Here is a 25,291-nt window from a genome sequence, read left to right on the forward strand (position 1 = left end):
GCGGGCCGGGCTTTCTCCATGCTGCAGCAGCTGGGAGCTGGGAGTACAGTTCCAGACTGTGGGGCAGGAGAAGGCTGCTGGAGGCCAGGAGGAAGGACCGGGGGGTCCTCCCGGCCTACCTTTGGGGCCGGTGCGTGGTCGTGCCTCCCACGGCCACAGGCAGTTCTAGCAGGTGCCGCGTCTTGCTGGCCAGAAAATCTCACCTGCTCAGGGTCCTGCCATGTGTCCAGCCCACCTCAGCTCATCACATTGCTTTAACCATCACTTGCTAGACCTGTCCTCAGGGGCGGTTGTAAGTATTCAGAGAGGTGTAAATAGAGGTTTCAGTTTAAAAATGCTATGAACTTGTAAATTCATACGGTACTTATTTTGTAAAAATAACAGAATCACATTTATTTGATACAACAATAAGTATATACAGATGAGAAACCCATGTGTTGTGATTGTAACGGGGGACTATAAAGTAACTCCTCTCACTGTAATCATCTCTCTGTTTCAGAAGATCTGGCATGTCAGTGAGCTCTCACCCCTCCTTTGTCCTTTTGCGTGGGTCCTGAGATCAGTAAGGCAGCAAATATTTGTTTTATTCCTGCTCAAAGACTCCTCTGGTAGCACAGAAAAAAACAACAAAGGTGTATGGGGAAATGCAGTGCTGTTCTGTGGTTTTGGCAGTGGGATTTTATTACATTCTTAAGGCAATTTCAGTTCTGGTCTGTTCAGGTCCATGCAGAGACCTCCAATAACAAGGCTGTGTGGATAGGATTCAGCTCCTTCTCCCTGTAAGCAGCAAGCGTGGTGCAGAGGTGTGTGCCCAGTTCTGTGTTTTTTCCACAGCGTTTAGTGAAAACTGGGGCCCTCGTTTTATTTGCTCCTCCGAGCTTACTCTGAAGACCATAGCCATGATTTCCCACCTCGGCCTGTGCCTTTCAGGCAGCTGCAGTGAACTTGGCAGCTACGTGGCCCGGCATACCGAGGCCCACCGGTCCCAGCTTGCCGTGGGCACACTGCATGGCCGTGTCACCGCTGTGCCCCATGGCCTGGGCCGCGTCTGGGCCACATCTGGGCTGTGTCTGGGCTTTATGGAGGTGCCCGAGGCTGTGAGGGGAGGCTCCTGTGAGCGCCCTCCGTGAGGTAGCTCCCACCTTGGCAGCAGCTGCCGCCCGTGAGGTGAGAGAGCAGCTCCTGCTGTGCCCTGCTAAGCGCCAGCACGTGGCTTTAGGGGCTGGAAGGGAGCGGTGGCCGCGGCGAGAAGGAGCAGTAGGTGCTGTTGGCTTCCCTGCCTCTCGTGCTGCCCCGTCAGCTGCCCTGTGCCCAGGTGGCGGGTGCTTTCTGCCGCTCTTTGGCAGTTTCTCCTGCGCAGTGAAGTCAATGGGAGCTTTGAAATCATTACCCGGTTTTCATTTTTCTGTTTTATTGTGGTCCCAGCGGGGCTGTTGAACTCTCGCCCAGCCCAGGCACTGAGCTTGCATGTAATTACCCCAGCCGCAAGCCTGCTTCGTTAAAAGAGACACGTTCCCCAGCCCTTGTCCTCAGCCTGTGAAGAGTGACGGCCACCCCAGGGGCATGGCAGCCCGCAGCCTGCTCACTGAGGCCCGGGGCTGGGAATGGGTCATTTCTGAGTGTCACCATGCTGTGCCTTCCGGGAAGCCATTCCAGTCTTCTGTGCGTTGTCTGCTCCCCATCCCATGCAAAGAAGAGTGTCATTTAATTGGCTTTGCAGCGCATTTTCATGTCTTTAAACGTAAAACAATCTACAGAAATGAAAGAAGATCTGTTTATATTTAGCTACGGCTGAAAGCCTAACCAGTCTTTTGAGTTTCACTTACGATACAAAATTGCTGGTGTTTTGTTGCAGGTCCAAAAATATGAGAGAATAAAACTCCCAAGGTCAGCTAGTTTGAAGGAGATTTATTTTATTTTGAACAGTATGCATCTTTTGAAACCGTTGTTGACTAGGGTTTATTCTGAACCAGTCTCTTCAAGTTTTGGATCTAATCTCACCTTAAAAGCACAAGGTTAAATAATTCTTTACACCTGTTTGTGGAGTTCAAGAGAGGCTGCTTCACAGTTGCTGTTTGATCTGATTTCAAGGTCTGCCAGCTTGCAAACAGGGTTATTATTATTTTTTTTTTTCTACCTCTGCTGAGGAGTCATGTGAGGTTTTTTTCAGCTGTTGTTTCTTCATTTGAACAAAATAGCAACAAAACCTTCAGGTACAGCACTCCTGTCTGGAAAAATGTTCAAAGTCTGCTAAGTTATCAAAAAAACAAGCACCTAGCAACAGATCGCTTAGGATTCGTGTGGATTCGATGTGATTCACTAATAAACAACTCAGCAAACATTGCCAAGTGTTTTTTTCTGCACTACAGGACAGCAGTTTTAGCTCAGGGTCTGAGCCCTTTGATTTCTTCTTGTTTTTTTGTGAGTCACAGGTGGATAGTGATTTTAATTTCCTATAGCTAGTGAGGTTTCTGCATGGTCTGAATAGGGGAGGATCCCGCCAAATTAAAGTGTTCTGTGGTTGCATCAGCAACGCAGAAGTAGAGCTAGGTGGTGAAATGTGCAGAGCCAAGTTGCGTGCTACTGGGTAGCCACCGGCTGGCTCGAAGGGGAGGGCTTCATCGATCTCTTTGCATCGATAATCAAGGATTCAGGATTCAAGAGGGCTAGAAAGGTGTAGAAAATTCCTCGCTTCCCTTCTTTTGGCTGAAGACTCTCGCTACAATCAGTGGCAGCAAACTGTCCTCACTAGGACGTGTGGTTGTCGGGCTTGGCCGAGGACGCGGACCCAACAAGCGGGAGGGCTGCAAGCTGAGCTGAGCCTTGCCCCAAGCCCTCTCCATTATCCCGATCTCTGGCGAGGTTTCCCAGTGGCTCTGCCTGCCAAAGCAGGAGGAGCAGCCTCTGAGCTTGGAGGAGGGCTGGGAGGCTACGCACATTAGCGCTGGAAAAGCCCAATGAAATGCAATTGAAATCAAAATACCATTTGTTGTCTTACCCATTGGAACAATTCACAGCAAATATTTCCCTTAGAAGAGGACAGCCATTTATTTGAAGATGCGTTTCATAGTCATGTTGTTAGCATGTTGTTGAAAGGACTTGCTTGTTCCTGTTGTGGTATTTCTAAGAGTGATTTGGCAAATGAGAAAGGGGAAGCGCTGTATAACAATTGCATCAAAGGCACAAAGTAAATTGAAAACCAGACGGGCCATGCTATTGTTTGTTAACATCTTTTGTACCAGTGAACTTAGAAGTTGCTGCAACTATAGCAAATGAAATTCAAATCATGAGTGTGATATTTGTGTGCCTTTAATGAGGTAGTTCCTGCCCACATGGTGGCTGAGAGTAGCTGAAGTGTTTTATTTCCTCTCTACTGTATGGCTTAAATAGACCCTTTTTAATAGTAAGAGCATTAGCTTCCATTTGCGTATTTATCTTGGGTCTTTTTATCAAGCTTGTTATATTAAATGATCTAGAAGAAACAGCTAAAAACTCTGAAGGTACAGCCCAGTATCAGAAAAAATAGGAAGAAAACTAAGTTGCAGCAAGTACCTCAGCATGGTTTTTAATCCTAGATGAAATGTTACATGTTGTTTGCAACTGCAGAAGCAAGTTTTACAAGATATGCAACATTATTTGTCCTCACCACAGGGCCAAATACAGACATAAGGTTGAGGAAAGGGAAGGAAGGAAAGGGAATAGGGACTGGGTGGTGGGCTGGCAGCTCCTTCATTGTGAGGCTGGGATTGCATACCAGCCCAGGCAGTATTGCTGAGGGTTGGTGCTGCCTGTGGCTATCTGCTTCCACCTTACCTTGTAATAATTCCTTCAGGACAAAAACAAACAAACAAACAAAAACTTTAAAGATATAAAACAAAACAGATTTTTTTCCAAGAGAAAAATGGATTCTGAAGCATTATCGCATTCCATGGGCATGGTACATTCGTCAGAGATTTTGTTTTGAAAAGCAGAGGTATCATTGCTTTTCTGTAAAATCACCATTTAAAATTTTTAAATAAAATTACAATTTTAAGCAATAATCATTTTGCCGAACATGAGAAAACTTTGAAATTTTTCTTTTGCTAGGAATTTAGAAAGTGCTCATTTTCGCTCTGTAACAGCCAAATAATCTTGTGAGAAGAAAGAAAAAAAGGAACAATAAGAATCATTTTGTCACTTACAAATGCCATTAAATGCTATGTGAGTAATAATTTTTATTCACTTGTTCCAGTGGCAGAAGCTAGCTCAGGGACATGCTGCTCTTGTCTGAGACCTAGCAGTCAAATTTTAGGGGGTTCTGTGACAGATATGGTCTCTGATGTCCCTCAGGACCAGCATACAAGGCTGGATTTTTCCAGAATGATCCCTGGTTTCAGGAGGGCCTTTGGTTGACATCTGCAGGCAGAGCCCATCTAAAAAAGTCAAGGCAACGCTGTCCATGAGCTAACCAAGTTAGCTGCATCAATGGTTGCTTATTTTGAGCTCTTCACCTTGTGGTAATGGTTTCGTTTCCTTTTGCTGAGCATTTTGCTCAGAAGCTACTGCTTCTGTCAGGCAAGCAACATCCAAACCAATTAAACCTAATTTTAGTTGCATGTCCAAAATGGCATTTCATCTTCAAAAATGAAGCTTGGTGTGGTTTTGAATATGTGTTTTGGTCTCCCATCAGTGTTTTAAATGCACGTCTCAGAGTTTTCAGCAGGCTCCTCTCCTTCTTCCTGCAGAAATTAAGGGAATAAGGTTTCCTTTAGAAAAACGTCGTATCAAAATGTTCCTAGCTACTACAGTCCTGTTCTATTATCACTGTGTGTGCACAGATGTGAGAGTTCATAAATAGCTTTTGCTGTGCTGTACAGCTCAGTACAGCCCAACACGCTGTGGTAGAAGAGCTGTAATAGAGGGGAAGGAAAGAGCACAGCCACACGTGTTGTGCAACGCACGCAGGCACAGCCTCAGCTATGGTTCCCTTGTAGTGTACGTGTATCCTGGCTGTTGGGAGCCACGAATTTTCAGTCTCTAATTCTAATTAAGATGAAGGAAAGAAAGGATGGGATGAACACCACTGTCATCTCACAGTGCTAGACTGTATGACATAAGGTAGCATTTGCTTCTTGGTGACAGACAGAAAATAAAAGATACTGAGAAAGGTCTGAAGTGGATCATTTTGTCTAATTAAACATATTCTCCAAGCTCTGTATTTAAAATGAATTAAGCTGAAAAAAATCAGTTCACCTATAGCCTTTTCTTTTTCTAGACCTTTTTCAAATGCCTTACTTTCGAATTGTATTGTTCTTGATTCCAGAAAATAAAGCTTTCAAGTCATTAGTGCTAAAATTTATTTCTGAGGTCTTACCGGCTTTTCTTTTCTTAATTTTTTTTTTTTTTTTTTTACAAAACATCTAAAAACCACTCCTGAGGCACAGAAACGAGGTTGTTTGATTTCAGTTTTGTGCGAACTAATTAACTTACCCTCTTGCTTTAGCTGTCATGTAATACTTGGTATTCTTGGTATAAGCTCTACAAGTCCTTGCAGGAAATATTAAAGAAAACCACCTTAAACCTGTAATTTGGAGAGGAGAGCTGTGAATACTGACCATGACAGAGAGCTGTGCGAGCTGAAGGCAGTGTTTCTTTATCAGTGGTGATAGGGCTGTGCGACTGCCTGTGTACTTTCAAACCACTTTTAACCTGGATTATGTGGTAAAAATACAGCTCCAAGTTAAAGCAGTAAAGCCAGTTTCGGATCAAGAAGAATGTCTGTCAGCTCCTCAAATAGCTGTTTTAAGCTGAACTCATTAGACCTGTGTGTAGGCAAACAGATGTGTGCAGATGGAGTCCAAACCAGGCAGATATGTCAACAGGGGCTTACAGCGCACCCAGAGAACCTGATTTCTCTGTCCTTTGCATCCTATATGTTTCTTTTCACAGCTGTGTGAGAAGAATGACAGCGTTACTGAATTTACACAGTCCACGAAGCCTCCAGTCCTGCAACCCTGGTCCTTTATCTTTTAACAAGCTTGCACTTCGTTTTCAATGTGTGTATTCAGGCTTCACTTTTTTATATCACCAATCAGATGAAACGCAGAGCTGTGGACTGCAGTCTGATCCTATTTATAGAGTCTTTCTTCTAGTGTAACTGGACTGAATTTACTGGAGCCAGTCCTGATTTACACTGAATATAAAACAGGGCCAGATCCTTGCTTTTTTCATCTTTCATCTTGATCACTCAGATTCCATTTTTTTTTTTTTTTTTGGTAAGAAATTACTGTTGTTGCTTACACATTTTTGAATATAATGTAACTTTTCCCATCCATTTCCCCAGCTGTGTTTCCAGGCTGGATTAAGATACTGTCTTTGAGGAGGGAGCTGAGCTTGTGCTGCTGCAGAGGGACCACCACGCCATCCCACCCCACCACCATGCTCAGGCAGTCAGCACTCGGTAGGTCAGAAGGACCAGGATGTCTCAGACAGGAGAGATCTGAAGCAGGAGCTGTAAGGCCACTAAACTTTCTCTTCTGTTTTTTGTTTAAATTGCCAGTGCTGCCTGTTAAGAGCAAGAGCAAGGCTTGCTTTCTCGTACTTTCACTCCCTAATCCTTTATTCCAAGATGGCATGACAGCCTGCTTTAGTCCCTGGCAACACTTAATATGTAGGTGTGAGCAAAAATACCTAATTTGTGGTGAAATGTGCTGCCAGCTACAGGCTTTGAGAAAGTCAGGGAGTCCTTAGGTTCCCTTAAACCTACTGACAGTCTGCATTATCACACGTGTTATCAGACAGTGTTCCCATACTTAGACAAGCACGTATTGCTCTAGACAAACCAGAATCCATCCAATGATACGTGCTTTTTAAGTACGTTGGTAATACCAGGGCTGAAAAGGGGGAAGTGTTTTTTTTTTTCAGTGCACCCAAGCAGAACCAGGGTGTCCCGCAGGACTCCCTGTGTAGCCAGCTCCCTCAGCGCCCCTCATCTCCACTACAACAACCACCACAGCAACACTTGTCTCCCTGCCAGGTAACCTTGCTGATCTCTAAAGCGCACACGTGCCGTGAGGTGAATGAAGTGGAAGGCCGAAAGGCTGCTCACTGTCATCTCTCTGACCACAACCAGGTGGCAGCGTACCTCAGGACATCACTGCTGCAGCTGCACATGCAGCTGGCAAGCCATTTGCTGCCCCATCTCTGCGACCCCGCTGGCTGTGCTCCTATGCGGCCCCTACTGCTGCAAGAGCAGCCCTACGCGTGCAGGAGCCAGGAGAAGAAACCTTGTTAATTATAACTCTCTGATACTAGTGGCCACATCCCGCTGTAGGTCTTGAATGTAAGCGTCAAGTTGTGTGGGTGTGTGCTCCCTGCTGGTTGTCCTCCCTGGCTCCTGCGAGCTGCTTCATTCCCTTCCGAACGGGAGGCTGACACCAAGGTGTGTCAGCACTAGAGAGATGAGGAATGTAGGACTGCTTGCTCCCTTTCTGAAGATGTCTTCACCAGTGTGTTGCAGAGGAGCAAGTCTTTGGGCTTTTTCACTCTGAGTTTGCTCAGCTGTACGTAAGCCCATAGATGTATATAAAACGGAGGGCAGATATCCCTACCAGCTTGTAGAGGTAATACCAGTTTTTGGTAAAAATAACCTTTGTTTGTTGCTTTGCTGGCTAATATACGAGCTTTTTGCTCCTTGTTGCATACACAGTGTCCTGATTTACGGCGGGGTGGGGAGGTACCACTGATTATTTTAGTTAAAACAAGATTCTTATCTGCGATGTTTTTGCTTTCAAACTTGTCAGAGTCAAGATACCCACTTTCCACTGGAATTACATTGTTGTTTTACTTTTCAGCCTCCTTTTGTGCTTGGATTGAATTTGGCTGTTCTTTCGCAGTCCAAACAAGAACATATTTCTTCTGGTATTTTTGCTTCTGAGTTTTGACTCTGGGACCGTGTATGAACAGACACAAACTTCCTGAAAGTACTTTTGGAATGGAACAAGCTTCAACTGGCGACTTAGTCATACAGCTTTTTCTTATACTTGTAGAAATTTATCCTCTTAGCAAGTGGTCCTGCAACTTCAGAGGTGTAATGATTGCAGAGCTGGATTCACGCTTGAATTCATCACAGGTTCGCTGGATTTATAGCAACTTTTGCTGGTTGTAAATCCTGTCACAGGTTTTCAGGATTCAATCAGGAAGGTGAAAATTTTCTCTGCTAGAGCTGTCTGAGGGAGACAGCCCTGTCTGGAGAAAGGTGAGACTGGAGCATGTCCACCAGAGTTTTTCAGCAGCTTGCTCTGAAGGACTGCAAAGCAGAGGTAAAGCTGTTCTCATTCCTCTGGGAACACAAGGAGGCTAAAACATTGACTAATCTTTTCTGAGGGAGGTGTTTTGTTGGAGAACACTGGTTCACAATAAGCCATTTCTCTGGACGTCTGGTTTCACATTGGAAGTAATTCACGTCTGGCCCACAGACTGGAAAAAAAAAGTGGGCTGTGGTAGATGATAAGTATTTTCAGTCCTTGGCTGAAACGGGTATCTGCGATCAGGTTGGAAAGCAGAGACATCAGTCAAAATGTGACAAGTTCTGGGACTTGCGTTTGTTAGTTCCAGGGTATATTTCACTGCTTCAGACTGCTTGCATAGCATCAGGAAATAAAATTCAATTCCAAGGTTCAACGTGTTTACTCTGTGAAAATCCTCTGAGTTGAATCTTTGTTAGAACATATGTATGATCCAATGAGAATTAAACCTTAGCAGAAGGCTTATGAAGCATGAACATATACATAAACAAATGTATGTACTTCGGTATGCACAGCTGCACACGCTGCATCAAAGCCCTGCTTAAAAGAAAAGAACAAAACATTAATCGGCTCAGAATTGCAGAACTGAATTTAGTTCCTTGAAGTAATTAGGGCAGCGTATGTGGCTTGTGGAGGAGCCAGGAGAGTTAACTTTTGCAGATCAGTACAACTGTATGAAATAATAATTCCTCCTAAGTTTCTAACTCATTAAAAGATGAGGTGTGTGTACTGGCTCACTTGTTTCAGTGGTGCTCAGGGAGGGAACTTGAGCATCTTGTTGAATCAAGGCTGCAGCTTCTCCAAAATACAGTTGTGGTTCAAATGGGACTTCCCAAATGGTGTTTCAAACTGATCAGCACAGCCAGCTGCTTTGGAGATCATCTACAGCTGTGAAGGAGGAGGCAGCAGTTGCTCTGAAGTGGTCTGCGTAGAATGGGATATGAGGGGGCTAATAACATGTAGTTCTGGTTTTAGTACTGCTTGTATACTTTTTGCACAGGGAGAGAATGATTTAATCCTTTGTGGAAATCTTTCACATCTATCTTCTGTCTTTTTCCACTTGAGGGGTGTGATGTTAATCCTTAATACCGTCTGGGGAAAGAATCCCTGTCTTAAAAGGTTTGCTTTTACCCATTTATATTAGCAGTTATCAGCTTTTTGTGGCATACTGTGTAAAAGATGCTGCATGCACAGTACATGGAATGGGAGCAAAAGGTAAACTGGACTGGAACAATAGGCAGACTTGGGGGATCTAGAAATACTAACACCATTGTGAGCTAAATTGCTAACACGTACTTTGCAGTAGACAAAAATTATATTGGAGCAATTTCTTGGCATTCAAACGTATCAGAGAACAACTACTATTATAATTCTAGCTTTATGCTCCCAATGAATAGAATCCAATAAATGTTACATTTTGTTCTCATTTTCCTTACACAGACTTCAGTTTCAATTTGCATAAATCATATGCTGTGGACTGTTTTGCTGCTTCCTCTGTTTTTCATTCTGTGTATATTCCTGTACATGGTAATGCTTTGAAAAGATTTATAGTCTTTGTGAGGCATACTGAACTAGGAGACTTATTCCCCGGATTTATTCTCCTGGTATTAATTGCCTTACTTTGTAAATAAGTCCAGCAAGCCTAAGCCAAAATATTACAATTTATGTTGATGATGATCGTCAATTGGCAAACGTACAGGTCCTGTTTATCCTGTGCTTCTTGGTTCTTGTGCTGTCACAGTGTTCTAGGTTATCTGTCTTTGTCATCAAATCAAAATATCGTAAAAGTTTGCTTAGACCATGTTGTGCTTCTGAATGCTTTTATTTAGCAATATATGCAGTGCTTGGTAGGGTGGGAGTCTGATTTTAGAGAATTTCTTGATCTACAGTGCAGGGGAATACAATTATTTGAAAGTCAGTTCTGTGGCATTTTTTCACTTTCCTGCTACTTCTGATTGTTTAACAAATGTACTTTCCTACAGTTTCTACTAATCCTTGGTAATATAAGTATTATTAACAGACTTATTAACAAAGAAGAGAAGTATAAGTTTTAATTTGAATTTTAGATTCCTTAAATGTGGTGCCACAAAATAACTTCATGCAAAACCTAACAACCCGTAGGTATTGTTCTCACTTATTACTTCCAATACCTGGACTCTGTAGGCTGGTTTGTCTTCTGTCTGAATCTGTTAATATATTTATATATTTAATATATTTTTTAACAGGAAAAAATTAAAAGGCTTAGCATTCTCTCAGAGACCTAACATTGTACTAACCAGTAGCCTCCATTCACATCCTAATTTTGCAGTCGTAAAATGGAGTAGGAAAATATTTCTTCCTGAGGTACAGTTTTGTTAGCTATTCAAGAAAGAGAACTTGTGACCATCTTGTGTTTTAACAGGAGGCATAATTAAATCATTGGTAACCAAGAAAACAAATTAAAAGTTCTTTCGCTAAAATACTTAATTTGCAGTGTTAATTCGCAAAACCCTGGGGGATGGTGGGGGCTGATCTTGTGAGGGGTGTTTAATTTGATGCTTCTGGTGCATGCAGTGCTCTAATCCTAATGACTTTCAAATGCTGGAAGAAATGAGTTGTGTTCGTCTGCCTTCGTCTGAGGATCTTGCTTGCATATATCAAATGCTGCAATCAGTTGAGAGGACCGATGGAAAATCACAGCACATAGTCTCATTTCAGTGAATCTGTATGCTCTCGGTAGGTTATTGCTGGGTTTCTTTTGATCCCAGCAGATTCTGCATGTTTCTCTGTTCTGTAATTTTTCAGACCTCCTTCCCAAACCTGTATCACCCATGCAGCTACTACGCGAGGCAGCAGAGCTGACTAACGGGGAGGAGAGCTGGGGAGAAAGAGACAGAAGGCCTTGTGGTCTCCCCCATCTCCTGTGCCCTGTGAACAATATTCATCTTGTAGTCCTAAAAGCTTCATATGGCTGTGCTGGTAAACACCATGAGAAAGAAAGTTGTTTTTAAAATTTACCAATGTTCACTTATATTTTATTTCTTGGTTCATCCCTCATTTGTCCTTAAAATGTTCATCCAAATAGAAAGCCCATAAGGAAATTTAATTTTGTGTATTTGACTAGAAGTGTACTGATGGCAAGTGTATAATAAATATACTGCTTTACGCCGAAGGTTGAAACCCTTCTCTTTGGCCCTACGGCGACCTGAAGGAGGGCTTGTGCTTGTCCTGCAGCCCAGGCGTGCGTCAGTAGGGACTGGGAGATGGAGAGGCCTTTGTAAGCGCAGTCCTTTCTCAAGGCTAAAGTGGTTCTGCTTTCCTTATCAGGCAGCAGTATCTGAAGCAAACAAAAAGGGCCTGCGAGCCAGCAGATATTTTGTATGACATGTATTCATACTGAAATTGCCGTGGCCTCTGGATCACCTTAGCTTGTGTAAGGGAGGGGAGGGATGGCGAGGCGGGAGGAGGGAGCCCGCTCCTCACCCCACGGAGGAGCCTTGGCACCAGGCAGGGCAGCTCCGACATGAACGCAGATCAGAGGTGGCAGTGGTGGCTGGCCTGTGACCAGGAGGTAGGGCCCTTTCGGGCTGGTGTGGGGCTTTTCCTCACCGTGTCCCTGCCCTGGGTCAGGGAGCACAGCCAGCCCCGCGGCCGGGCCCTGGCTGGAGAGAGCAGGCAGCTGCCGCTGTGGAGAGCTGGCCCACGGCAAAGAGGCTTCATGTTTTCCTGAAAACAGTGAACATAAAACGTTTTCAGAGGCAGTGCATGGTAGCCTTAACTTCCTACAGGCATTGACGTTGAAACAGGGATGGTTGATGTTCTCTGGTCAGAGGTAAGCATACCTTCTCTGGACGTTTCCATAACTTAACTCCTGAGGAGCTGAGGTTTCAGAACCAGCACTTAACCTCTCTCACTCACCTTCTCCTCAGGTACAGTGTTTCCCAAGCATTTAGTGAGCTGAAATCACAGGTTATCTGCAGCATCTCTCAATAGGAAAATGTCGAGGCTAATCTATTGAATCTCTCTGTTTTTCACATACAAGTGCAGTACAACAAAGAAGCATGGGTCCCTGTGAAGTCCCTTTCTGCTTCTAAGACATCTGCTGCTTTTGATTTCAGTGTGCCTGGTTGATACTAATTAACACTAAAAGAGATGCTTTTATATTTCTTTCAGAGTGCTTTTGGTGCTAGAATCACTGGTGAGTGCATTTGGACCCTGGAGGACTGTCAAATGCAGGGTTTTCTCCAATTAGCAGCAACTCTTTCTCCACTGGCTTGCTTGCTTTGTCTCTTTGAGTATGCCACTTTTACTCCTCCTTCTCTTTTTCATCTGTTTTTTTTTTTTCTCCCTGTCACTTTGAAATAGAAGCTGTAATGTCACTGAACCGCTGCTGTGCCTCCCTGTCCTTTCTGCATCAATCAGTTCATCTGGGACAGAGAGAAGAGCTTCGAGGTCATTCTTTGCTCTGGCTGTACTAAAAGGTGTAGGCAAGGAGTTAAGCCGTGCTTTGAGTGGGATGATTTGAACCCTGGGCCTTCTTTGGCCACTCTGTGGCAGTCCGTGCTTCCTGAGAAGTGCGGTGCCCACGCCGGGTGCAGCGCTCATGGTGAAGCATTAACACCTACAAGTAAAACAGAAGGTTTATAGACTACAGTGTAAGGTTTATTTTAGGGTCATCGTTCACTTGTCTGTTTTGCAACAGAATGGCATGGATGCATATTTATGACCCTATCTATCTGCATATCCTTTCTGGTGGAACTGCTGTGTATGTACCCGCTCTGCATATTGTATTACGCAGCTTCTTTTCAGGTGTGCTCTTCTTCACTTGTTCTTACTGTATAGCATGGTATTTAGAATTGGTGGAAATTCCACTAATTTCTCAAATCCTTTTAAATTCTAATTCTGTCCTCCTGTGTGCTCACAGCCCCTTCCAGATGCTATCTGTAATGTGTATAGAAAGTGGATGTTCTCTATGTCGCTATCCCGTTGGAGACCTAGGAGAATATCCCAAGGCACATCATTCCTGTTTGGCAGTGAACCATTGAGAAACGCTTTCTTGCTGGAGTTTTGTATTGTGAAAAAGTGCAGAAAAGCTGTACATTAACTGAACATGCAGACAGTCTCCTCGTTCTCTTGTACCAAGGAGGGCCTTTTTCCTGCTGTTGGAGGAAGACTGACGTGGTCTCTCTCTGATAAACCCACATTATCTTTTTCTTAACACTGCAAAACCTTCCGGGTGCTTGCAAAGACAGCTTGCTTCCTCCACTGTTTCCATATTTCCTGTGAACTGAAGCTGAGAGGGGTCAGGAAATTACTGATCAGTTGGCATATTTGTTGTTCCCAGAAAGACAGCAAGTTTTCTGCTGAATGGAAATTCCCGAGCACAGTCCACCACATCTCTTATGTGGAGTTAACTAGTCATCTATTTCATTCCGATTTTTACAGCAGAAGACCAGAATGATCTGCATTTCTATACAAACTGTCTTTTCCATCTATACTTTTGATGGAAGGAAGATTCCTGGCAAGCTTTCGTTCAATAACCACTAGTGAATACAGTGTCCTTTATTTAGTGAATTATTATGGCAGTGAAAAATGTGGTAGTCTACTTTTCAAAATAGGGGGAGTCAGAAAGCAGAGTCCTCAACGCAAAAGGATTGATCTGTCTGTGGTTGTCACTACAGGGAGTTCTAGATACATCAGCCCAAATTAGTTCTGTGTAGCTTTAAGTTTTAAACGCTAACTCATTTCTCTTTGCACAGAATATAGAGAGCACTCGGGTAGCAATTTAGGTACCACAGTAAGATAAAACAAGTTAGGTGGATGAACTCAGGCAACAGAGAGCAACTAAATGCATTTGGAAGTCAATGATTTACTGGGCGCATTGATGCAATCACTTAACCTCCTGAAAAAAACATGGAGACCTCTCTAAAATTGGAATGCTCTGAGAGGGTCTCTATCTGTAATCAGTTTGGGCCAAAAATATAATGACCGTGACTATCCAGAATGCTGAGACTAAGAAGACAGGCTGATCAGCCAGCTAATTTAGGTCGTGATCCAAATTGCACTAAAATTAATGGGTGGACTGTGACCTCATGAGAGCCGAATTGAGCTCTAATTGATAAAGGAATTCGCTAAGCACGAGGCACTTCAGAATGTTTTTATTGCTGTTCAGAAGTCATACTTAGTTTAAAAGTTTCGAGCCTCTTTCTTAAAATAGCATTTGCCTAAGGTGAACTGTAAATGACTGGTCTGGTTTGCAGCAGAGCAGGAGTTAATGAAACCTCAGTCTGTTCTCGTCTGTCCTCAGAATTTTCAGTTGGCAAATTTTCGGTTACCCTAGCAAATATAACCTCCTTCAACGGTTACCTTGGTTATATTTTTCACATTAATATCTTGCAGAGATTCAGCTCGCTGGTTTTAGAAGAGAGATGAATCCAAGTCAGGTAGGTTGGACAGGACTGCTGGATGTCTCTATTCCCTCCTCCTGCTCAAAGCAGACAGAGCAGGTTGCTCTGGTTCTTTGCAGCTGAGTTTTGAGTATCTCCAAGGATTGAGATTGCACAGACTTTCTGGACAGCCTGTCCCACGGTTTGGCCAAAACAGAGCTCTGTTGAGCCGGTGACATCCAAAACAGAACTCTGACAGGCTTTGCTGTGATCTCCACGTGCTCCATCCTAATACAGCCTCAGTTGGGATCTGACTAGTGTATACAGTCTGTGATCTTGTTGGAGTTTTTCCAGGCAAGGAGAAAACCCAGTCTTAACTTGGTCACTGTATTTACCATTACGTTTTTCTGGTTGTTTTTCTTTGTTTTCTTTGTTGTCTTCTATAGAGGCTGCATTTTAGGGTTGTTCATTTGGATTGGTGAGGCTGTGGTGGCCATGGAGCTGTCTGAGCTGGCTTCTGAGTTCTTTACCTTGATCCAGTCACTGTGGTGCTTTCTCTGTGCATATTTGGCATTGCTTTAGTTGAAAGCCTGTCTGCATGCCAACGGGAGGGAGAACATCAGCTCTGATAGCCTTTCAGCAGACACTTGAACTGAAGTCTGCCGTGATGCTAGCCTCCATCCACGCTGGCGTGATAGCCTCCATCCCTGGCAGCTGCAAAAATCAGTTTGAGGGGATCAGAAAAAGCCAGAGGAACAGTAAAGCCCAGTTGTAGAATTAAAGATGACTCCTCTCCCAGCCAACCCAAGCCGGGAGACGCCAGAACTTGCCTCTTTCAAGATTTAGCTTCCTAATTTCTTGAGGCTGGGCCCCACTTTGCCAAGTGGGACTGCAGGCAGCTGCCTCCATCCCTCCCATCCTGTGAAGGAAGCTCTGTCTGTAAGGCTGCGGTTGGCATTTAGAGGGACTGAGGTTGCTTTTTTCTCTTGCAGCCTCCTGGAGATGCATCAGTAAATCATGTGCATCATGTTATGGGAAATATTGAATGCAATAACTTTATTACAAGATCCATTTTTTTTTACCCACTGAGCATCATGAAGATTGAATGTATCGGTTGAACAGATTGGCTGTCTAACTAGCAGCGTGCACCTACAGGGACACTCACTGCGTTGTGCTGGTTTTAGAGTGACTTCTTTTTGGGGTGATTATACTCAGTTCTCACCTTTACATACCATTTGTAGTTTCTCAAGATACAGGAAAAAGCTGGAAGAATAAGAATTAAGAGACCAGTAAACCAAAAGACAAAAACATTGGAAATAATAATCGAAATAATATCTAAATATCTAAATAATAGAAAAATAATCTAAGTAATATCTAAATAATAATATAATCCAAAATATCCTGCATGTTTTCTTGAAACAATGTCTTGAATCTCAGGGACTGCCCTCAGCCATTTCTCAAAATACTGATATTCTGCCTTGATTGGCCTTGCTGTGCAGCTAAAATTTTTTTTGCATGCTGTCTAAAGCAGTTGAAACCAACCTTGGCTTGGGCCTCAAGACTCAAATGTTAATATCACTAATTAACTTTTGGCGTGTTAAAATGGCAAGAGTATTAAAATAGATTTTCATTTTGTTTCCCTGTTTTGACTGGTTTGTTTGGATGTCATTAAGCTACTTATTTCTAGCAAAAGTACAAACGTTGTACTGTGAGCAGTGCAAGTAATTTATGGCTTCTTAGCTAGAAGTCCAAATGTGAATTTTTGTTACTGTTTAAATTAAATGACAGCACCATTTTATTCTGTTCTTCAGTATCCAAATAAATTGATTACACAAGTGCAATTAAGACAACAAGCTTAATCTTTCCTTTTATTGTGCAAGTTGGCAGTGCCAATATTAGCCTGCAGTCTTCTTGAGTTGCTTATGAATATTTTACATTGCTTTGCAGTCACTTAATAAAATTAAACTTCCTGAACTGAAGAAAAATAGTTCAATTATTTTTAGAATAATAGACCAGATGTCCATAGCATGGAGGTAACCATCATATTTTAATCAAAATACATCCTCAGTAGAAGATATTTTGCAAAACATGTCTCAGTGGAGGCAGTATTTAATCTCACTGTTGCTGCTGGATTTTAGGTACGTGATTGAGTTCATGCTCCAGCACTGTCTAAGACAGTGGTTACGCACGATACAATGTCCTTAGGTTGCAGATCTCAACCCTTAACTAGAGCAATGCCTTAAGGAGCTAAAAGGTCCTATTATGAACAACAAAAATACAGAGAAAACAAATCATGACAGGAAAAAGTTAGGAGCAACCCATCCCTTCGAGCAGAGACTGCATTATGGACTCAGCATGTTCTTCCTGCACCAGAACTCAATTAGTGAACTTTTTTTTTGTGCCTACAAAGACCTCAGCCTTACAGAGCTCCTGCCTCCCTCCCTCAGCCCTGTTTTTTAGCTCTTTTCTCTCTTGTTCCTCTACCTCTGTAAAAGAATTGCACTGTAAATTTGTTTGACAGTCTTTGGAGTCTGTCTCCAGAACTTAACCATTGCTGTAGATTTTTTTACCCCGACAACTGAGTTTGTATTCTCAGGTCATCCCGTTGTGGTTTGATAGCTGTGGAGCCACTCTAGCCCCTGTGCGTGGAGATCACGGCGCCTCCAGGGATTTCTGTAGTCCCATGGTCTTTAGGAGAAATACCGGTGGGTTGCACAGCAGCCTGGGACTGAGCTAAGAAGAGACTGTCAGTCCCTGGAGCCTCAGTTTGGCTTGGCATCTCCTGCTTCCACCCTCACAGCCAGGGCAATGCCTGTGCCAGGAACTCCCCTTGTCCCTTTTGTTAGCAATACCTGCTGGAAATAGACGGGCATGTCAACATGAACTCTATACAAGTAAATCAAAATGGGCCGTGATGCTGTCGTCCACGGTCAGTGCTTTAGCATTAATTGGCCGTTACGTGTTAAGAGTTCAAGCGAGGGAGTGCTCTGCAGTGTTAATACGCTTTGGACTGAAGCAGTTAGCAAGGTGGCTCCTAGCTGGAGAGTAAACGCGGCACTTAAGTCATTATGTCGCCGTGGAGTTAAAACCTGATTAAGACACCTGACAGAAAACAGCACAGGGAATGTATTTACAGGAAATAGAGTTAAAAGTACTTCTAAAAAGGGAAATGTAGTTGGGTAGGAAACAGACTGAAAGTGCTAGTGAGCTAAGTCCCGTTGGTATGTTTTAGCTGTCACTCAGAGTCTCCTCAGTAGGGATTACGTTTTGGTGCCGGTTTGTGGCTGGAATGCCAAGCAGTTTGGCAGAAAGCAGATCGGATCTTCTGCAAGTCTGCTGGTTTTACAGAGCGCAGAGAAGGGCTCAAAAAATTGCAGGTGTAGGCAATGACACCATCTTCCTTGGTTGTGTCCCTAACTAATAAAGCTGAAGGAGTGCAGGATAGGGGAAAGACCCTCTGCTGTGTTTGGGGCTCTGGTGACAAACAGTGGAGGAAGGGAGCAGGGAAGAAGAGAGAGTGAGCCACCACCCAGCTGTGCTTTCTGTTGCTCTACTGCACTTGTGTATTTTCCTAAATTTGAGCAATATCCTTGCTGGAATTTAGCATCAGCTTTATCGACTAGCTGGGTGTGGGTCTTGGGATCCTGGAGTTTTTATTTGTTCTCAAACTTGAAGAATGTTAGAAGTGTTTTTATGGTTTAAAATGAGGAACTTGGGATCTAAAGTAGAAGTCCATTTACAGTTTTATAAATGTTTTCATTTATAATACAGTATGTGCTTAACGAAATCCTCTGTGTAGACTTAAATATAATTCAGGGGAAACAGAAAAGTCCTGAGGCTTTCTGTGGCTGGATTTATGCAGTATGGGCTGGCTGGTGAGCATAATAGTCTTCCTGGCATTAGTATATATTAATTCAGATCATGTCACTTATTAACTGTTCATCTTTTTCCTCTTCTTTTTTTAGAAGAGGTACTCACATTTTTGATCTCTTCTTAATGAGGTGGCTCCGTTTGATTTCTTTGAGTAATTGCAATTTGTGCACATCTGCAAGGAGCAGTTTTGAGTTTTGCTTTTCATTTCTTCCTGTTCCAGTAAATCAGTCGCAGGAGAAAGCATGGAGACATCTGAGTGGAAGATCTAAGTAGCCTGCCAGGTCGCCTTAAGATCTGACGTCTAGCAGACTGGACTAGAAAGAGCAATGCCATCTGGACATGGAGACAGCTCTGAAGATGTCTTTGCATCGCACGGGGTTATTTACATGGTTAACGTGCTGCAGCAAAGCCTGTCAGAGATCTGATAGCAGGTCCATGCACTTACCAGCAGCTGTGGGAGTTAAAACTCCCAGGACTAACAACCTCCAGTTTCACTTTTGTTTGCTCCTCATGAGTTTCAGTTCTCACTGAAGTTCAGTTCCTAGACAGTAGGACTACTTAAATCCAGTGGGACTTCTATTTATTATTATTTTTGGTTCCCTGGTATGAATCTGTCCAAAAGCTTTTTCACTGACAACAGCTGAAACGTCCTGCTTTATCCAAGTTTAAGCGAGTGCTGGGATTCTGGGATGATTGCTTGGCCACCTAGAAAATTCAGCTTTTTAACTAAAACTGTTCTCAGAGACTCACAAAGCTGTTCATGCCTGTTCTCCAGACATGTCTCTAGCAGACACCACAACTTCTTATTCTTGTTACAAACTACCCCTGGAGATGGTTTAATTCAGCTGCTCACCTAGCAGAAGCTCAGCTGACCCATTTGGTTAACATGGCCAAGGCAGCCTGGTTTCTGTAGCCAGCAGCCCGCAGGAGGCCTGCCATCGCACGTAGCCACACTGCTCAGTGCAAATAGGCATTATTTGTGTCTAGGGTGCCTGGGACTGGGCGTTGGGATTGTCCTGGTTTTGGCTAGCATAGAGTTAGTTTTCCTCCTAGTAGCTGGTAGGGTGCTGTGTTTGGGGTTTAGGATGAGAATAATGTTGATAACACCCTGATGGTTTAATTGTTGCAGAGCAGTGCTTACACCAAGCCAAGGACTTTTCAGCTTCTCGCTCTGCCCTGCCAGCGGGCAGGCTGGGGGTGCAGCAGGAGCTGGGAGGGGACAGAGCCAGGACAGCTGGCCCAGACTGGCCAAAGGGATGTCCCGTACCTTATGGAGTCATGCTGAGCAATTAATATGGGGGGGCTGGCTGGAGTGGGGGGACCGCTGCTCGGGGATGGGATGGGCATCGGTCAGCGGGTGGTGAGCAATTGCATTGTGCATCACTTGTTTTGTGCACATTGTTATTAGTAGTACTGTTATTGTTATTTTTTCTTTCTTTTCTGTCCTAATAAACTGTATTTACCTCAAGCTTTCACCTTTTTCTGATTCTCTCCCCCATCCCGCTGAGCGCGGGGAGGGTGAGCGAACGGCTGTGAGGTGCTGAGCTGCCGGCCGGGTTAAACCACAGCAGGGCCGCAGCTGGAATAATGTGTCAGCTCTCAGCAGGAATGAGATGTCCCATCAAGTCCATCGCTGTGTTCAGTGCCTGGTATTTGTTATAAATGGTAAATCATTATTTTATCCCCTGTGCAGCTAGCAGGACCAGTTTTTCAGAAGCTTCCTCTCCAGGTCTGGAGGAACATGTTTGATCTTAACCCCTCTGAAATGAGGAGGGGTTATACTGCATCCGGTAATTCAGCTGCTCTCTCTCTACCCTTCAACAGCTGTGTTGGCTTTGGGGAAATGTAAATGATTTCCGCAGTGTTCTGCTAAGCAGGACCTTTCCAGGAGTGAGTCCAGCTTAAATCAAAATGTGATGAGAGCGAGGTTGAAAGGAAAAAGGCTTAAAAGTCAGCCTGTGCAGTAATCACCCCATGAACCTTTCCCCCCTCATTTGGGCTCCTTATCCCAGCTGAGGAAGCTGAAAATCAGACCAAGCGCAGATGTTATTGAGTACGGTTCTGTATCCTGTGTGCGGAGCTCTGTGCCGCCTCCTGACTGCTCCATTTTTAGCTGCAGAGTAATGTAGTGCTCTCATGATTTATTACACAAAACATTCTGGCAGCAGAAAGGATCGAGAGTAGGTGGGTCCATTACAGCTGTTATCTAATTCCTTTTGAATGTTAGAGACTATTTAAATAAAAAAAGCCTTTTTTTTTTTTTAAATGTATGCTCCAGGATTTCCATTTGATGTTTGAAAAGAGAGATGTATCTAATAGCCAGTTGACCCTCATTAAGCAGGATAAGATCTGAACACTGAATATCAAGAGCAAAATTTATGATGTTTCCAGTAACCTCAGGAGGGACAGGGAATTTTAATACCTGTGATGTGACTACAGAAGAAACTTCTCCCTGGTCTCTGGAGGGCAGCCTGGATCTCTCCCCTCCTGTCTGCATGTGCTCCTGCTTTTGTGGAAGTGAAGGCTCAGCTCGAGGGGAACAGGAGCTCCCTCCTGCTTGTCCTGCTGGTGTGTGACCCCCTGGCTTGCACAGCAGGCTCCTCTGGACCTCTCCCGATCATGGTGCAAGTAAGGAGAGAGTAGGCAGGGACAAATTCACAGCTGGTAGTAAGCCTCTTCACAGGCTGCTGTCTGCAAAGGGCAGCCTGAACAGCCGAAATGGGTGTAACAACAGTAGCTGAATAAACAGCGTCGGTCTCACTGGTGAGCTGGCAGCTCTGTGTGGTGCTCCGGAGAGTACGTGTTTGCTCTGTGTGAGTGCAACAAATCCACCTGAGGACGTGAGGAGGCTGGAGAAGTGGGACAGCTACGTGGGGTGTGCCTCTTGGATGCAGCTAATGCAGGGAGCAGGGCTGATCTGGCCGGGAAGATAAGACCTGGAGGGTTTTGGAGAAAAATAGTCTGATAAAAAAGAAAAACAAAGACAAGCCGCTGGTTGTACTCCTCCAGAGAAGCTTGCTCCTCAGTGCAGCACACTGACAATTGCCTTACTCTTTTGTTTGATCTAGAAGTGCATTAGTCAAATTATAAGAACAAAAGAATAAACTGAGTAATAGCCTGAGAGTGAGACACAGCTGGTCTACCCCTGTGAGAGCTCAGGGCATCTGCAGTCTGCGAGCACTCGTGTCTGTCGGGCTTTTCCTCCAGCGAGCGGCTGTGTGGCTGGGTAGGCAGGAGGAGGAGCAAAGGGCTTATCTTTCTCTCGTTGGCCTTACAAATCTTGCAATGAAAATTCAAACCAGTCTACATATTTTTGCAGGCTTTTTAGTGATGTTTACGAAGAAAAAAAGCACAACTGGAAGTAGAGTAAACTCAGCTCCTTCTTGCAGTTTCTGCCTCCAGTGTGCTCCTGCTGGGACCCCAACCTTGTAATTCAGCTACCAAAACTCATACAGGAAAGGTTGCTCACACGCTTTGGCTCTGAAAGAGCAGCCTTCAGGAAAAGTGGAGGCACTGCACGTCCTCGTGCACCTTCTGCACGTCCTGGACAGCCGGGGCGAGCAGGCTGATACCTGGTGTCAGCTCAGTGCTGGGCAGGACGTGCTCCGGCAGCGCGAGAGGCTTTGCCTTCACGCCCGCTCTGTGTGTGCAGAGGAGTCTGGCTTTGAGGAAGACTCTCGGGCTATCTTTAGCAGACAGACCACGGCTGGGTTGCACTTCCAGAAACTGAAGCAGCCCTATCGTCTCAGCTCACGCTTTCATTTCTCTCCAGGGAATAACTCATACAAGCATTACAACCAGGCTGAAAACATCCACCTCTCCAGCAGTTTGCCGTGGTGGAAGAGCACTGTCCTTCTGGACTGCTTAGGTAATGCTGTTGGCTTTCGGAAAACAACTTTTCTCTATTAGATACTGCTTTTATCTGCTTTTCCAGCCGCGACTAGGTGGTCTGCTGCGGTGGTGGTCTGAGAATCAAGATGTTCTCCAGATCCTCCAGCAGCTTTTAGTCTGACTGTGCCTCCTGCCCTTTTAGAGCAGCCTTACTCTTTGCCTTCACAAGTGAGCCGTGCCGTGTGTGTGCTAAACAAGCAGTAGTCAGCCTGCAGAGGTGGCTGTTACGTAGGACGGACTGTGTTTGCATCCTGACTGTCAGGCATTTGGCAGTAATAGCTGCCAGTGATTAATGGTATGACACGAGCTGTATGTGATAATACCAGTATTTACGGGAGTTGCTGTACTTTTGATGTTCATGCAAGATCAGAAAATAGGTCAATCAGCATTGCTTTAGTCCTTGTTTGCAGCACTTGCTGGCAAATGCAGTAGTTTGGCTTCAGTACCTCACAATTTTCCTTCCATTTGGAAAAGCAGAGAAAGACTTGCATTTACGGTGTTCTATATGTATTTGTCATGTTCCTCACTCATCTCTTGTTTTGCAAGGGCTAGTCTTGAGCATTCATTGCTCAAGTTAGCGGTTGACTCAGCTTATGAATCTGTTATCATATTCTTTGGAAAAATTGGCCCAGGAGACCAGTTTCACTGGCACTGACTTGAATGCCCAGATACAGAACACAGTGTTATAAATGAGCAAGAAATTTATCAGAGTGGGTCTTGGCCTGTTTTATCTAGCACTAATTTTTAAAGCTGGTTAAAATCATTTAGAGTTATTGATTCCTTTTAATGGAATATTTTTTTGTTCTGATACCTGCTACAATAGTCAAGATACCCCATTTTTATTGTATTGATTATATGAGAAGACAACACGACATTTCTTACTTCAGAAAGAGAACATACTTTGGGATTTAAGGGCTTCTTTAAATCCTGAATAGCAATTGACAGTACAGTAACCTGGTGCTTCAGGGGTGGGGGTGTTGTTCTGCGAGACGGAGGGAGGACACTAACTGAAAGTGGAACAAGTTATTTCACAGTATCCCCTGACAGCATGGTCACATGAAGTAAATGCATTTTGTGGGTGGGAAAAGGCTGGTTTTTTACAAGCAAACCCAAAGAGGAATAGGAGTAGTTTATGTGAGCAACAAATGCATGCAGAGGACAGAAAGCAGCTGACGTTAAGTGAGTAAGGGCTGGGAAAACAATTCAGTTTTTTTTTTTCCCAATTCAGGGAAGAAAACCAGAAGTAGAAAACACACAGGCAAGCAAAATTGATTTTGAAAAATATTTTATTGTTATTTTTTAAATGCAGAGCAGCGAAGCACTGGGAGCTGGGAAGCCCAGTGGGGATTCCTGCTCCATCCCAGTATCAGTTGGGGTGCACCCAGCCTGACTTTCCATAGCGGGGTCTGAGACAGGGACAGCCCAGGTCAGCCCTCTCGTGGCCACTGGTAATCAAGGGGATTTTAACTACGGCCACCTTGCAGTGTTATAAATAAGACAACTTCCAATCCGTTTGAAAAATAAGACAGTTTGCAGCCTCTGGGTTGCGTAGGTGAACATGCACAGGGTAGTTCAAACGATCAGGTGAGGTGGATGTGGGTGACTGACTTCTGGGAGTGCAGGAGCTCTTTCCCTCTGCCAGTGTTCAGGCGTCAGGCTGCAGAGCTGTCGGTGAAAGCCTCGAGCACCGCAGGGATGGCTCACGGAGGCCCCTGGCTGCTGCTTCACCAAGGGCAGGGCTGTGCCCGCTCCTTCCTGCTCCACCTGGGGCCCCGGGGAACGTCTCCTCCTGCTCAGGCGCTGCTGTCACGTGTGTGTGTAAACGTGTGAGGAGAACAGCAGGCGTGTGAGGAGAACAGCAGGCGTGTGAGGAGAACAGCAGGCGTGTGAGGAGAACAGCAGGCGTTGCCTACTGCTAGGCCTCTCCTCGCTCTGCCTGTTCCCCGGCTGCTGCCCGCGGTGCAGGTGGGACGCGGCAAAGCTGCCCTGCTTCCTGCACTGTCAGAAAGCCCTGCTGCTGGGTAAGCTCCAGCGATCAGTCTTTATTTCTGTGGGGCATGCTTGTTTTCCTGGAGTTTGTCTGAGTGGCCTGGGTGAACACAAGTGAAATTTCATGGGGGACACGTGCAGCGCTCAGGCGAGCTTCCTGCAGCCCCTGCGGAGTGGATGGTCTTCTCCTGCTGTGGGTGGAAGGGGGCGAACAGCAATGGGGTTACCTTACTGTAAGAAGGAAAACTGCAAGGTCTCGTTTCTCTCTTATGCCATCCAATAGTTTTCTTAGTATGAGAAGATTTAAGAAATGGGATCCCAACCTCCCCGGAAGGGATGATTATCTGTAGCGACTGGTAATGCAGCATGCGTGTTAAAAACATATAGGTAAAGGGAGGCTATCAAATCCCTGGGGAGAAACTGGCCTGACTTGTGCTTGGATTTTGAACCTCTTAAACATAATGTATTGTAATGGTGTGATTATTGCAAATATCAGTGAGCAGTTGCCCTTGGCTTCCCCTGACCTAACGTGGTTCCTCTGGGGAAGACGGGTGCTGTAGCATTTGCATCCATTTCAGCCCAGTTTTTGCCAGTCACGCTGCCTGAAAGGCAGCAGCTCCCCTCTGGCTTCGGAGCCGTGTCCATAAAACTGTGCATGAATTGATATATCAAGTCCTGGGGCGAGAGGTGTGCTGTTCTCCAGCCTTCTACTGCTCCAGTCTGAGATTCACATAACGATTTAAGAGAGTAAGAGGTCAAGACACGAAGCGTGAGACACCATCCCAAGAAGCACAGGGCTTCACTCCTGTTTTCTCCGTGGCACCTCCAGTCCGTCCAAGCAGGTTAAAAACGCCGGGAGTGGGTGTAGACCAGCCTTTGCGTGAATCA

At 44.7% G+C, this 25,291-nt stretch overlaps 1 protein-coding gene across 2 annotated transcripts in view; it reads left to right on the top strand.

Moving 5' to 3' along the window:
* Positions 1-25,291, top strand: part of TMCC3 (transmembrane and coiled-coil domain family 3) — a 136,896-nt gene that overhangs the window by 21,754 nt on the left and 89,851 nt on the right. The window contains exon 1 of one of the 2 annotated variants that reach the window (XM_066995031.1): positions 22,268-22,391. The exons of the other annotated variant lie outside the window; for it this stretch is intronic. The gene's annotated coding sequence lies outside the window, so the exon portion shown is untranslated. Of the gene's footprint in view, positions 1-22,267; positions 22,392-25,291 lie in introns of those variants that run through there. 2 annotated transcript variants of the gene reach the window in all.

The sequence above is a fragment of the Anser cygnoides genome, chromosome 1, assembly GCF_040182565.1.
Source record: "Anser cygnoides isolate HZ-2024a breed goose chromosome 1, Taihu_goose_T2T_genome, whole genome shotgun sequence".
In the NCBI taxonomy this organism is placed as follows: Eukaryota; Metazoa; Chordata; class Aves; order Anseriformes; family Anatidae; genus Anser; species Anser cygnoides.